General features: G+C 47.2%; 1 protein-coding gene across 1 annotated transcript in view; it reads right to left on the bottom strand.

Moving 5' to 3' along the window:
- RIPOR3 (RIPOR family member 3) overlaps positions 1 to 13,278 on the bottom strand; it is a 138,672-nt gene extending 125,394 nt beyond the window's left edge. Inside the window, exon 1 of the mRNA XM_089662271.1 lies at positions 13,066 to 13,278. The gene's annotated coding sequence lies outside the window, so the exon portion shown is untranslated. The remainder of the gene's footprint in view (positions 1 to 13,065) is intronic.
- Positions 13,279 to 13,495: the final 217 nt, after the last annotated feature.

The following is a 13,495-nucleotide window of genomic DNA, read 5'->3' as shown; positions in this document are numbered from 1 at the left end:
GGGGAGAGCGGATATAGTGAATGCAGGGTCTGGGGAGAGCAGATATAGCGAATGCAGGGTCCGGGGAGAGCGGATATAGTGAATGCGGGGTCCGGGGAGAGCTGATATAGTGAATGCGGGGTCCAGGGAGAGCGGATATAGTGAATGCAGGGTCCGGGAGAACGGATATAGGGAATGCGGGGTCTGGGGAGACCAGATATAGCGAATGTGGGGTCCGGGGAGAGCGGATACAGTGAATGCGGGGTCCAGGGAGAGCGGATATAGTGAATGCGGGGTCCGGGGAGAGCGGATACAGTCAATGCAGGGTCCGGGGAGAGCGGATATAGTGAATGCAGGGTCCGGGGAGAGCGGATACAATGAATGTGGGGTCCGGGGAGAGCGGATACAGTGAATGCGGGGTCCGGGGAGAGCGGATACAGTGAATGCGGGGTCCGGGGAGAGCGGATATAGTGAATGCGGGGTCCGGGGAGAGCGGATATAGTGAATGTTGGGTCCGGGGAGAGCGGATATAGTGAATGCAGGGTCCGGGAGAGCGGATATAGGGAATTCTGGGTCCGGGGAGAGCGGATATAGTGAATGCGGGGTCCAGGGATAGTAGATATAGTGAATGTGGTGTCCGGGGAGAGCGGATAGAGTGAATGCGGGGTCCGGGGAGAGCGGATATAGTGAATGCAGGGTCCGGGGAGAGCGGATATAGTGAATGCAGGGTCCGGGGGGATCAGATATAGTGAATGCGGGGTCCTGGGAGACCAGATATAGTGAATGCAGGGTCCGGGGGGATCAGATATAGTGAATGCGGGGTCTGGGGAGAGCGGATAAAGGGAATGCAGGATCCAGGGAGACCAGATATAGTGAATGCAGGGTCCGGGGTTTAGGATCACTTTAACAGAGGCCCAGATAACAATAAAAACTAAACAGAGGGTCTAATTCTTCCTCACTCTATCCAATAAGTAAGAACAATATTTTGTCTGGCCTTCAATTACTCAAGCCTCCCCATTTCTGCAAAAAAACAAGGCGTCTGCAGAATTCCTGAGAGCAGGCTCCATGGGTGTAATTAATGGATGTGAGTGCCACAAGTAACAAGGTCATTGTCCCCGGAGAAAACAATCGCTGGGCCTGGGGAGCTCAGATGACAACAATAAGCAAACAGTCAGTCAGATGGGTGAAGGAGGGATGACAATGTCGGGCTCCATTCTCACAGATGGATGGAGATGCATGGAGGCCGCCTCTCCTGGGGGTAGCACAGCATTCAGGATAATGAATAGACAAAGTGCCGAGTCACTCCGCAGTCCCCAATCACTGCAACACTCCCGCCAGGGACTTCAGAGGGACAACACAACCTTTATCAGGGCCTGGACACAGAAGCATCCACTGACCTAAACAAGAATGATATAGGAGGGGGCCCCCACCCCAACCCAACACCCCCCTGTGACTTCCCCGGCCCCATCCTAAACAAAAGTCTGTCCACCCTGATAGCTCAGCTTTAGGCAGATGCTAAAAGAGACTTCTATATATTTAATATTTAATATCCTAATGAAAATAAATCACCTTAATAAAGAAACTTACAAATGTGTGGTAGAGCACGTTTCCACTAGCGGCATTCACTGCTGCTACTCTGAAAAGCAACATCCACTCAGATTGCTTTTCAGAGGTAGTTGACAGGCAGCGAGGAGGCAATATGTCGCCTGTGTTCACCCCACAAATGCTGCACTACAACCACATGCAATGCACACAGTTGCAGAGTGGCTGCATGGGGCCCCATTCACTTGCATTCGGTGTCCAGTAGTGTCCATCAAACACAAAAGGGAGTGTACTACAGCATGGGTACAGCCTTGGCTGCTGGAAGAGGGGAGGGGGGTGGTCTCAGCCGCATGGTTTACATATTTTACCACCCCCTACTTCCATCAATCACAAGTGTAAACAAGTCTTACAGCTTTTAAAAACAATGTATCTATATCTAGTTCATTATTGTATAGATTCATAGAGCAGGGATATTTTTCCTTTCCAAATGCCAGCTCTGATGTCTGCTGATCCTTTTTTTTGGGGGGGGGGGGCAAAGTCTACCTGATTATTATTATTATAATACAGGATTTATATAGTGCCAACAATTTAGCACATAAGGGCGGACAGTACAATTACAGTACAATGAATACTGGAGGGATCAGAGGGTCCTGCAGGTTAGAGTTTACAATCTACTAGGGGGGGTATGAAAAAGAATACATTCTCTGCAGTCTCTAATGATGTCAGACAACCACAATGCACCCCAAAGCTAGAGACCATGTGATCTATACCTGGGCTGAGATTGGAGTAGAGCCAGTATAGCAGAAAATTATAATATGTGGTGATGCTGACATGTGCTTTACAGATTAATGTGAGGTTATGTGAACAGCCAGTGCAGGGCTTAGTACATCCATCGGCTCCCTGGATGCTGCGTTTTGTCCAGCTCGGTGTCACCAAGTCTGTAAAGTGCTGATGGATGAAATGATGTGCAATCAACACTCCCCTGTGTTCCCCCAGACCCGCCTAAGAAACTTTCATGTTCTGCTCACCTCCCTCCTCCGGACTCACTGAAGTCCACAAGAATGAGAAGGGGCGGGGCATAGACCCAGAGGGGTTTATTTACTAAAGCTGGAGAGTCCAAAATCAGACTCCCTTCTGCATAGAACCAATCAGCTTCCAGGTTTCATTGCCAAAGCTTCATTGAACAAGCTGAGGTTAGAAGCTAATTGGTTTCTATGCAGAAGGGAGTCTGATTTTGGACTCTCCAGCTTTAGTAAATAAACCCCAAAATTTCAAGCCCCGCCCTCAACCACTTCACCTCACATTCTGTCTCCCAGCATCTAAGAAGGCATAACAGTATCAAATAAAAGAGGTCCAATTTTAAAATAAATGCACCATCAGGTCTATTTGTATGTGTGCCATGCTCATCAATATCCATCTAACACTTCTAATTATTTGTTACCTCTCACAGAGATCCCAGGACTCCCACTGACAATGCTTCATCTGCTTTCCTCTTCAGAAGGAAGGCACCATCTTTGTTCAGGCATCACCCATCCACTTTCTGTTCAGTTCTTGACTGTGTTCACAAATGTCTGACACAGATCAACCCCCTACTGCAGCTTCTTACCTTGCTACAAAGTAACAATGTACAGTCTGATCAGTGGGGGAGGGGAGGGGAGCCTGAGGAAATGCTTCCTCCTGTCTGCAGCTGACTAATGATTTTATCTGAACATAGGAAAAGTCACTAACCGGAGCTCAAGAATGACATGCCAGGCTTGTGATATTACTAAATGGTCCACTCTAAAGAGGTGTTAAACTCAAAAGTAAACATTTATTATATTGCAGTTCACCAATTCTTGGATGTGGTGGCTGCATTAGTTTTCTTTTCAGGCTTTCTAATTTTATCTTTAATCTGGTGATCCAGTCAGCAATACTGTTTTTCATAAGCACAATGGGTCGGTTTACAGGGATCAGCCAAACCATTCACCACTGACAGGGGTGCTTACAATGGTCAGATTTTATTTATCTATGTACAACCTTTATCCCAAAAGGAAAAAAAAAAATGTTTGCTGTAAATGATTATAAAGCGTTAGGTGGAGTGTGGCTTCAGTTTGTTAGTGTAACTAAATCTGCTAGTCCATTTAACACTCCCCTTCCCCCAGACTAAGAATGCTGCTGTCCAAAGGTGTCCCCGTGCTCCTTCCTCCAGAGGGGGGGTGCTCTAATACAGGAGCTGATGGAGGAAATAAAAGGCAGTTTACTAGTTAGAAGCAGGATAGGCTTCTTTAAAGAGAAAGCTTTTCTGGGATCGTCTAAAGGTGGATAGATTAGGAGACAGTAGGACAGGTTGGGGTAGGGAGTTCCAAAGGCTGAGAGAAGCTCGGGAGAAGTCCTGGAGGCGTTCATGAGAGGAGGTGACACGGGAACTAGAAAGCAGAAGGTCTTGGGAGGATCGAAGAGAGCGGTTTGGTTGATATCTTGAGACCAGGTTGGTGATGTAGCTGGGGCAGAGTTGTGGATGGCTTTGTAAGTTGTTGTTAGTATTTTGAATTTTATTCCTTGGTCGAGTGGAAGCCAGTGGAGGGATTGGCAGAGAGGGGTGGAGGATACTGAATGGAGGCCAGTGGAGGGATTGGCACAGAGAGGTAGCAGACACTGAATGGAGGCCAGTGGAGGGATTGGCAGAGAGGGGTAGCAGACACTGAATGGAGGCCAGTGGAGGGATTGGCAGAGAGGGGTAGCAGACACTGAATGGAGGCCAGTGGAGGGATTGGCAGAGAGGGGTAGCAGACACTGAATGGAGGCCAGTGGAGGGATTGGCAGAGAGGGGTAGCAGACACTCAATGGAGGCCAGTGGAGGGATTGGCAGAGAGGGGTAGCAGACACTGAATGGAGGCTAGTGGAGGGATTGGCAGAGAGGGGCGGAGGACACTGAATGGAGGCCAGTGGAGGGATTGGCAGAGAGGGATGGAGGACACTGAATGGAGGCCAGTGGAATGATTGGCAGAGAGGGGTGGAGAACACTGAATGGAGACCAGTGGAGGGATTGGCAGAGAGGGATAGAGGACACTGAATGGAGGCCAGTGGAATGATTGGCAGAGAGGGGTGGAGGACACTGAATGGAGGCCAGTGGAATGATTGACAGAGAGGGGTGGAGGACACTGAATGGAGGCCAGTGGAGGAATTGGCAGAGAGAGGTAGCAGACACTGAATGGAGGCCAGTGGAGGGATTGGCAGAGAGGGGTAGCAGACACTGAATGGAGGCTAGTGGAGGGATTGGCAGAGAGGGGTGGAGGACACTGAATGGAGGCCAGTGGAGGGATTGGCAGAGAGGGGTGGAGGACACTGAATGGAGGCCAGTGGAGGGATTGGCAGAGAGGGATGGAGGACACTGAGTGGGGGCCAGTGGAGGGATTGCCAGAGAGGGGTGGAGGACACTGAGTGGGGGCCAGTGGAGGGATTGCCAGAGAGGGGTAGCAGACACTGAATGGTTGGTAAGGTGGATGAGTCTGACAGCAGCATTCATGATGGATTGGAGGGGGATAGGCTATGTAAAGGTAAGCCAATGAGGAGGGAGTTGCAGTAGTCGAGGCGAGAGATAACCAATAACAAACCTAATCATGATTGGTTCTTTTTAAAGCACAAAAACCTACATTTAAATATATTCCTCAATAGCCAGAAGGTTTAAACCCAACCTGTGTGCACTAAGTGACTTTAAAAATACAGATATAACCTTGTAAAAGTATCAGTGACATCATCATAGCCTGTGCAGGGAACAGAGCTATGGGAGGGACCCAGCAGGCCCCACCCACTGCAGGCTACCCGAAAACTACAGAAAACTACAGGAGGGGGCGGAGACAAGACCAGTCCCCCTGCACCAAGAGAGAGCAGCAGTGAGCGGTCTTTATTCCAGGAAGTCTCACAGTGGATGACTGCACAGATCTGGAGGAAATACACACTGAGATTAGAGGAACAATACACACGATGAATGGACTTTGGACAATTTTTGCTTATTCTGGAGTTCAGATTTATACAAATACCTAAAAAAATAACTCTCAGTAGTAAATGAGAGAAGTCTGCGGATTAGTCTGATGTTCTCTGTACTCCTCTCTGTGCTCCAAACGAGAGAGCACAATGAAATCCTTCATGGCGGGGGACACGTGTGCGGACAGGGGGCGGTATACGGCGCTTGTAGCCCCCCCGCTATGATTAGATGAGCAGACACTCACAAACTTGGCTCGGCCTTCCAAACAAACTTGGTTTACTTTTCAGAAGTTTGCAGATCCACAAAAGACTTCTTAGTAAACAAAGTGCAACTCGTCATATACATAATAATAATAAATCAGGCTATGAAAAGACAGCAGACGTAGTGGGAGGTGGACCGGGCCCCGAGGTGACCGAAACCTGAGATTACCCAGGATGATGAGGCATCTGCCTTCAGTTGTACGCCACTGTCATCCTAACATGTTTCAGCCACTGGAAGACTCGGAAACAGGGGGAGCAGCTTGCAGGGAGGTCCTTCCCAATAATGTGACATTTATTCATAGTCCAACCAATAAAAAGCTGGAGGAAGGGAGGTGACACAGGAGGCAGGGCTTTAGATTGTGAAAAGTGGGGTCAGCTTCTGTCTGTGGTGGGGGGGGGGGCCCAGGTGTGGGAATAGTTTTAATAAAAACTGCATGGCAGCTCCGCTGTGGGGGGAGGGGACCCGAGGCCAGAGTTAGGCTTTAAGGGGTCAGAAATACCCATATGGAAGAAAAATATATTTGAAATATATTTTTAAAATATTCTTCCCAAATATATTGACATATATTTGAAATGCTACAATTTTGGCCGTATTCAATATATTTCAATAATGATTTGTCAGAAAACGCACCACGTCACCCAAAATATTTTTACAGTTACAAATGTATCGGCATTTTCATGTTTATTCCTTTTGCTTGCATTGGTATGACACAAAAAAGTGCACAAAAAGCCAAATCTGACACATTCCACGCAAAACCCCCAAAAATGGACTGGACAAAATTGTTGGCACCCTCCACGTAATATTTGGTGGCACACCCCTTGGAAAAAATAACTGAAATATATATATGTAATTTTTGAGGTTTATAAGTAATTTTCGACCAAAAATAACTGACTTGTAAACAAAACATAACGAGCCGGGCCCTCTGTTTCCTCTTGTACCAAATTGTATTGTAACTGTAATGTTCATTTTGTAAAGCGCTGTGCAAACGGTTGGCGCCATACAGAGGCGGACTGACCATTTGGAAACTCGGGTACTGCCCGAGGGCCTGGGGTCAGTAGGGGGCCCCATGAGATGCCCCTGGTACCTCTTTCATAGGCTTTTTTGAGTTTGGACAAGGACACAGGGGCCCATTTCCAGTAAATATAATAGCAGGAGAAAGTGCAATAAAGTTTCTTTTTACAAAGAGGCTGCCTTATGACGTCATCAGTCTCTGACCCCCCCCCAGACTGGGAATATCATCACACGGGAGACTCGGAGAACGTTTTACAGATACATGCCTCTCGATGGGGCTCTGCCAATCTCCGACATTTTTCTTGGCAGCGTTTATTTAGTGGTGACAATCTGCGGAGAGTACTGGTGAGTGACCCATTAAAAATATTAAACAGCCCAATGTCTGCCAGGTATTGCTGGGTAGATGAATGAGGTTACAGATTCATGGTCTTAGTGTATTGGTCCGGTGCCCGGAGTAGTGGGCGTGACAACATGAATGAGGCCTTTCTGTATTTCTGTACACCCGGGGCCCCACCTGGCACTGACACAGGAAAAAAAAATCAATGAAAAAGAATATTAGGAAGTATTAACTTTTTTTACCGGTGCGCCAGGCTGACCGCGCTTTTAAAATGCGCACAAACAGAAGGCACTCATTGGCTGCACATCAGTATTTCTATGGGGGGAGGGGCTGCTTTGCATTGCATCTCTGGACGCAGTTCCTACTGAGCTGCATTTGAACTGCAGGAAATCCCTGAACTGTCAGTTCAACCTCAGGCAGTGGCATTCAAATAAATACAGCTGCATTTACAGTGGTTGTCAACCCTTTCATATACGCAGTGATGTGACTGGTCTCAGATGATACACAGAGATGAAACATAAGTTGTACCTGTCTATCTGCAGCCATCGTTTATCTACAGCTGGTCAAAGTACAGAATTTAGACAGTATTTTTCAGCTTCGGAAGGCAGGGGGCAGGATCTGAGGTCACAAACTTCACAGCACAGAGCAGGGAGTTGAGTGTAATCTGAGGCCTGAGTGTAGGGAATGGACACACCCACCTCTACACACTTTAGAGAAACAGGCAGAGCTGAGGCTGTTCTCATCTGCTGTGCGGGAGCAGGTTGGGGCCATCCCTACAGGTCTTGTGGTGTCCCCATAAAATGTCAGAGGTGACTCATGCATATAGCAGAGGAAGGAGACAGCAGCCAGAAATCACACTAAATGTTTTGCACTGAGGCAAGTACACACTATAGAAGGATTTGCTTTGTTCATTTTTCATTTCAGCAGTTTACAACCACTTTAACAAGAATATGACCCCAATGTATAGTGCAGTGTACAATAAGGCTACATTCACATGGGCGGCTAATGGCGGTTACTGTGCTTAGAAGTGGCTAAACACTGTCGCTGGATGCAGCAACACTATAGCTGAATACAACCTGGCCCATTAGCTGTGACCAAAACTCCACAGAAACACCAGTCAAGCTAGTGTGCAACCCTTCCATTCATATGTAACCACCCAGATGAGCAGATATATGCGAACAGCAGCAAGACTGGCCATTGAATCATACAGAGTACAAATCTGACAGCTGCTGTTGGTTGCACACAGGGTGTACAGGTACTGATGATAAGCACTGCCAGCCAGGATCTACTGATTCCTGCCAGCAGCCACTCCTGGCCGCCCCTATGCTCCAGTGTAAATGTACTCTCATTTTTTTAATAAATACCCCAATTAGAAAAGACAGAAAAACTGAGATAGTAACTGCAGCCTAAAAACAAAAAGGTGAAGGAGGCAAGCATGAAAAAAGGAGACGACCGATTTTCATGAGTCGACCCTCCATTGTAAGACATCACTGACATGTGGAGAACGTACAGCGCCTGCAGCCAGTTTTAGTATTGTACAGCAATGATTGTTCCCCAGAGGAGTAGATAGGAACATGTGCTGTACACATGAGAAGATGCGGCTGAACTCAGGACCCCTTCCAGCTACCTTTCTGCCACAATCACCTGTAGACCAATGGTCATACATTTATGTATCATTAGAGAGACCCGCAATGGGAGAAATGTGGAAGCTGCTAATGCTGATCGTCCTGTGGATGTCTGCTAGAAGCCTGAGGTTTAGGAGCGTTGTTTTCTGTTATCTGAGTATTCTAGAGAGGTTAGTAACCTGTCATTCTGATCCAGTGGCTTCAAAACTTTCAAATCACTATCCTGGAACAAGTGTGAAGTCTCTGCACCAAAGAAGCTTACACTCAAATGTCCCCCCACAGTCACACAGTATTATTATACATTTATATAGCTCTGACATATACCGCAGTGTTGTACAGAGAACACTGAGCCAGTCACATCAGTCTCTGTACCAGAAGAGCTTACACTCTAATGTCCCCTCCCCCCCAGTCACATCAGTCTGTACCAGAGGAGCTTACACTCTAATGTCCCCTCCCCCCAGGCACATCAGTCTCTGTACCAGAGGAGCTTACACTCTAATGTCCCCTCCCCCACAGTCACACACTATTATTATTATACATTTATATAGCTCTGACATATACTGCAGTGCTGTACTGAGAACACTGAGCCAGTCACATCAGTCTCTGCACCAGAAGAGCTTACACTCTAATGTACCCTCCCCCACAGTCACATCTGTCTCTGTACCAGAGGAGCTTACACTCTAATGTCCCCTCCTCCACAGCCACACACTATTATTATACATTTATATAGCTATGACATATACCACAGTGTTGTACAGAGAACACTGAGCCAGTCACATCAGTCTCTGTACCAGAAGAGCTTACACTCTAATGTCCACCACCCACAGTCACTCACTATTATTATTATTATACATTTATATAGCTCTGACATATACCGCAGTGCTGTACAGAGAACACTGAGCCAATCACATCTGTCTCTGTACCAGAGGAGCTTACACTCTAATGTACCCTCCCCCACAGTCACACACTATTATTATTATACATTTATATAGCTCTGACATATACCACAGTGCTGTACAGAGAACACTAAGCCAGTCACATCAGTCTCTGCACCGGAAGAGCTTACACTCTAATTCCCCCCCCCCCCCCACAGTCACATCAGTCTCTGCACCAGAAGAGCTTACACTCTAATGTCTCCTCCCCCACAGTCACACGCTATTATTATTATACATTTATATAGCTCTGACATATACCGCAGCGCTGTACAGAGATCACTGAGTCTGTTATATCAGTCTCTGCACCAGAGGAGCTGACACTCTAATGTCCCCGCACAGATATACTATCACACAGTAGGACCAGTCTGGATGAAAGTGACGTGACCTAGAAGTATCTTTTGCCTTGTGGGAGAAGACTGGAAGTAACCCTCAAAATCCGAGGAAGAACAAATAATAATTAGGAGATTGAGGCCATCTGTCCAGCCGCTATCCATGAAACAGAATCATCCTACTGGAAAATGTCTATGGTTGGCCTATGGGACGCAATACATGGAAAGATTGTCTGAAATAGAATGTCCTGGGAGCTTCTCTACTCCAGAATATGAACCAAATCCACCCAGATATAAAACAAGGAGGATGAAGAAGCTGAGCTGACCACATCTGGTCGTATAAACAGTTATTTTACAGCCACTTCATAGGTGGGAGGGAGGAAAGTACCCCAGAAAAGGAACCATCCACACAGCTTACAGATTGTAGTATAATGTGCCAATGTGATCTGATGAAAAGACACCATCACTGAAACCTATATATGTTCTTAAGCCGGTCATAGTTGGATTTGCTCAGTTCAGCAATGGACTGGCCAAATTTCGATCCATGTATGGCTGTACCCATTAAACAGAAGTTGATCATTAGGAGCCAATCAGTGTATTCTGACAGTGGAGGAGTCCTGGGCACTCTGGGATTTTGGGAACCCCTCATAATGGGCACTGCAGACATACAGTCCCAGGAACTCAGCACAGGGATGGTGGGAACCCCTCATAATAGGCACAGCGGGTGTACAAACCCTGGAAGGTGGGAACCCCTCATAATGGGCACAGCGGGTGTACAGACCCGGGAAGGTGGGAACCCCTCATAATGGGCACAGCAGGTGTACAGACCCGGGAAGGTGGGAACCCCTCATAATGGGCACAGCAGGTGTACAGACCCGGGAAGGTGGGAACCCCTCATAATGGGCACAGCAGGTGTACAGACCCGGGAAGGTGGGAACCCCTCATAATGGGCACAGCAGGTGTACAGACCCGGGAAGGTGGGAACCCCTCATAATGGGCACAGCAGGTGTACAGACCCGGGAAGGTGGGAACCCCTCATAATGGGCACAGCAGGTGTACAGACCCGGGAAGGTGGGAACCCCTCATAATGGGCACAGCAGGTGTACAGACCCGGGAAGGTGGGAACCCCTTATAATGGGCACAGCAGGTGTACAGACCTGAACTCAGCACAGAAATCCCCAAGAGACAGAGGAGACTGTCAGGGGGAGTTAAAATAGCTTGAAGAGAAGGTAGCGGATGCTTCGAACAGACATCCAGCACATGTCATTAGTCAGTCAATACCAAATGAATTTAAAGAGAAACTTCACCCAATATATTCCTAAACAAAATGTTAAATCCCTAACACTTGTCCCTGTATGCAAATAAACATACAGACACACTAGTCCATGTAGTCCAGGGTTGTCTTCTAGGCCAAGCTGCCCTTGCTCTGCACCCATGCTGCCATCTTCAAATAGATTAAGCAGAGACAAACAGCATGTCTGAGCACATGAGGACACATCATGGGGACCTGCCAGAGAGATGGCATAGACCTGTAGCATGTCTGCACACAACCAGACACATCATGGGGACTGGCCAGAGAGATGGCATAGACCTGTAGCATGTCTTTGCACCTGTAGACACGTCATGGGGACCTGCCAGAGAGATAGCATAGACCTGTAGCATGTCTGCACACAACCAGACACATCATGGGGACCTGCCAGAGAGATGGCATAGACCTGTAGCATGTCTGCACACAACCAGACACATCATGGGGACCTGCCGGAGAGATGGCATAGACCTGTAGCATGTCTGTACACAACCAGACACATCATAAGGACCTGCCAGAGAGCTGGCATAGACCTGTAGCATGTCTGAGCACATGAGGAAACATCATGGGGACCTGCCAGAGAGATCGCATAGAACTGTAGCATGTCTTTGCACCTGTAGACACATCATGGGGACCTGCCAGAGAGTTGGCATAGACCTGTAGCATGTCTACACATATGAAAAATCTAGCACACTGCCCCCTGGGATGTTTGGCGTAGTAATCTTAGGATACAGCGGAATTGTCATTGTCGCCTAGGCAGGGATTAGGGAAGTGAACATGAAAAAAAAAGGTACTTAAGTTAAAAAAAAAAAGAAAAAAAAAGTTTTACTGTAATTGTGTAAGAGGGGGTGAGGAAGGAGGCAACTGAGAGGATGTTATTGAAGTGGGAGAAGGTCTGAGTTAAACATGCTTGGGATAAACAAAGGTCTACAGTCAGATAAAACTTTAAATAAAGTGATAATAATAATAATAATAATAATAATAATAATAATAAAAAGACAACATAAACCTAAAATTGTAAACAATAAATACATAAATAAATGCAGGCTCGGAGCAGTCTCTCTCTTTCCCCATTATATTTCCTCTTCTTAATATCATACTGTTTATACTGTACACAGAGCGGCAATACTTCTATCCCTGTTGTGAACCTGCTATCTTGCACCTAGAGAGGTTCGCTATTTTCCGCCTATTCCATTTAATCATCAAACACCCACCAATCAGCACTCAGCATTACCTTGATCATGACACATCAACTGCCCAATCCAAACGTGCCATAGAAAATATCTGTGAAGACTGGAGGATCCTTGTATAGGACAAAAACCACCAAACAAGCACACAATGTATCCTCCTTGGCAGGGAAAAGAACCCAAAATTCCATGACTGTCAACCATTGGACCGGAGCGGAGGAGAGGGATTGGGTCCTGTCATTTCTGCGAATGTTTCTTCGCCAGAATTAATGAAGCTTTTACTTGCCAACGCGATTGATTGTTTTAAAGCTTGGCACCAATAAACACCAAAAGCGCCGTTCCAAGCGAAGTCCTAGAAATAGTCCGGGACTTTTCCAACTAGAGTTAAAAATAAGTCCAGCTCATGAGCTGCCATTGTGTGCTACAGATGACACCCCCGCTACTGGTACCCCAATCTGGAGGCAAGCAGAAACTATAAGTCTCAGCCTGTCCTTCAGGGGCACTCTGAGACTTGTAGTTCTTTGGGCTAAATGCTGCGTAGAACCACAATGAAGAAGAAACGTTAATAATTTTCAGCCACGAGTCTTACCGTGCAGTCTCCCCGCTCGCAGGCTCAGACCGTACGTGCGTCCAGCTTGGGCTGCAATTGGCGTTTGTTTGCAGCTGTCATACATGCAGGGTGCAGATAACAGGCTTATCGGGGAAAGCCAGCTCAGCAGCAGCTCTGTCTATGAATTGTACAGTGAGGGGAAGAGAGAGAGGAAGGAGGGGTGGGATCCACTCCGAAAACTTTCCAAAGTGTGGAGCACCTCTGTCACTCCAGCTGAGGGTACCTTCCTCCTCCTCCCCCCCCCCCCCTTACCCTTACTGCTCAGCAGTCCCAACCCTCTACTACCCCCCCTGGATCTGGCATAGGGAATGGGAAAGAACTGCTAATTGAAAGGACATGCAGAACTTGTGGTTGTGTCAGAAAGCCTCTGCTATTAATCAGGAACTATCTGATCCTGCCTCTGCTTCAT

Source organism: Staurois parvus, unplaced genomic scaffold (genome assembly GCF_062004578.1).
Source record: "Staurois parvus isolate SC_StPar_1 unplaced genomic scaffold, SC_StPar_1.0 ptg001451l, whole genome shotgun sequence".
Taxonomy (NCBI): domain Eukaryota; kingdom Metazoa; phylum Chordata; class Amphibia; order Anura; family Ranidae; genus Staurois; species Staurois parvus.
This window is presented reverse-complemented; position numbering and strand designations above follow the sequence as displayed.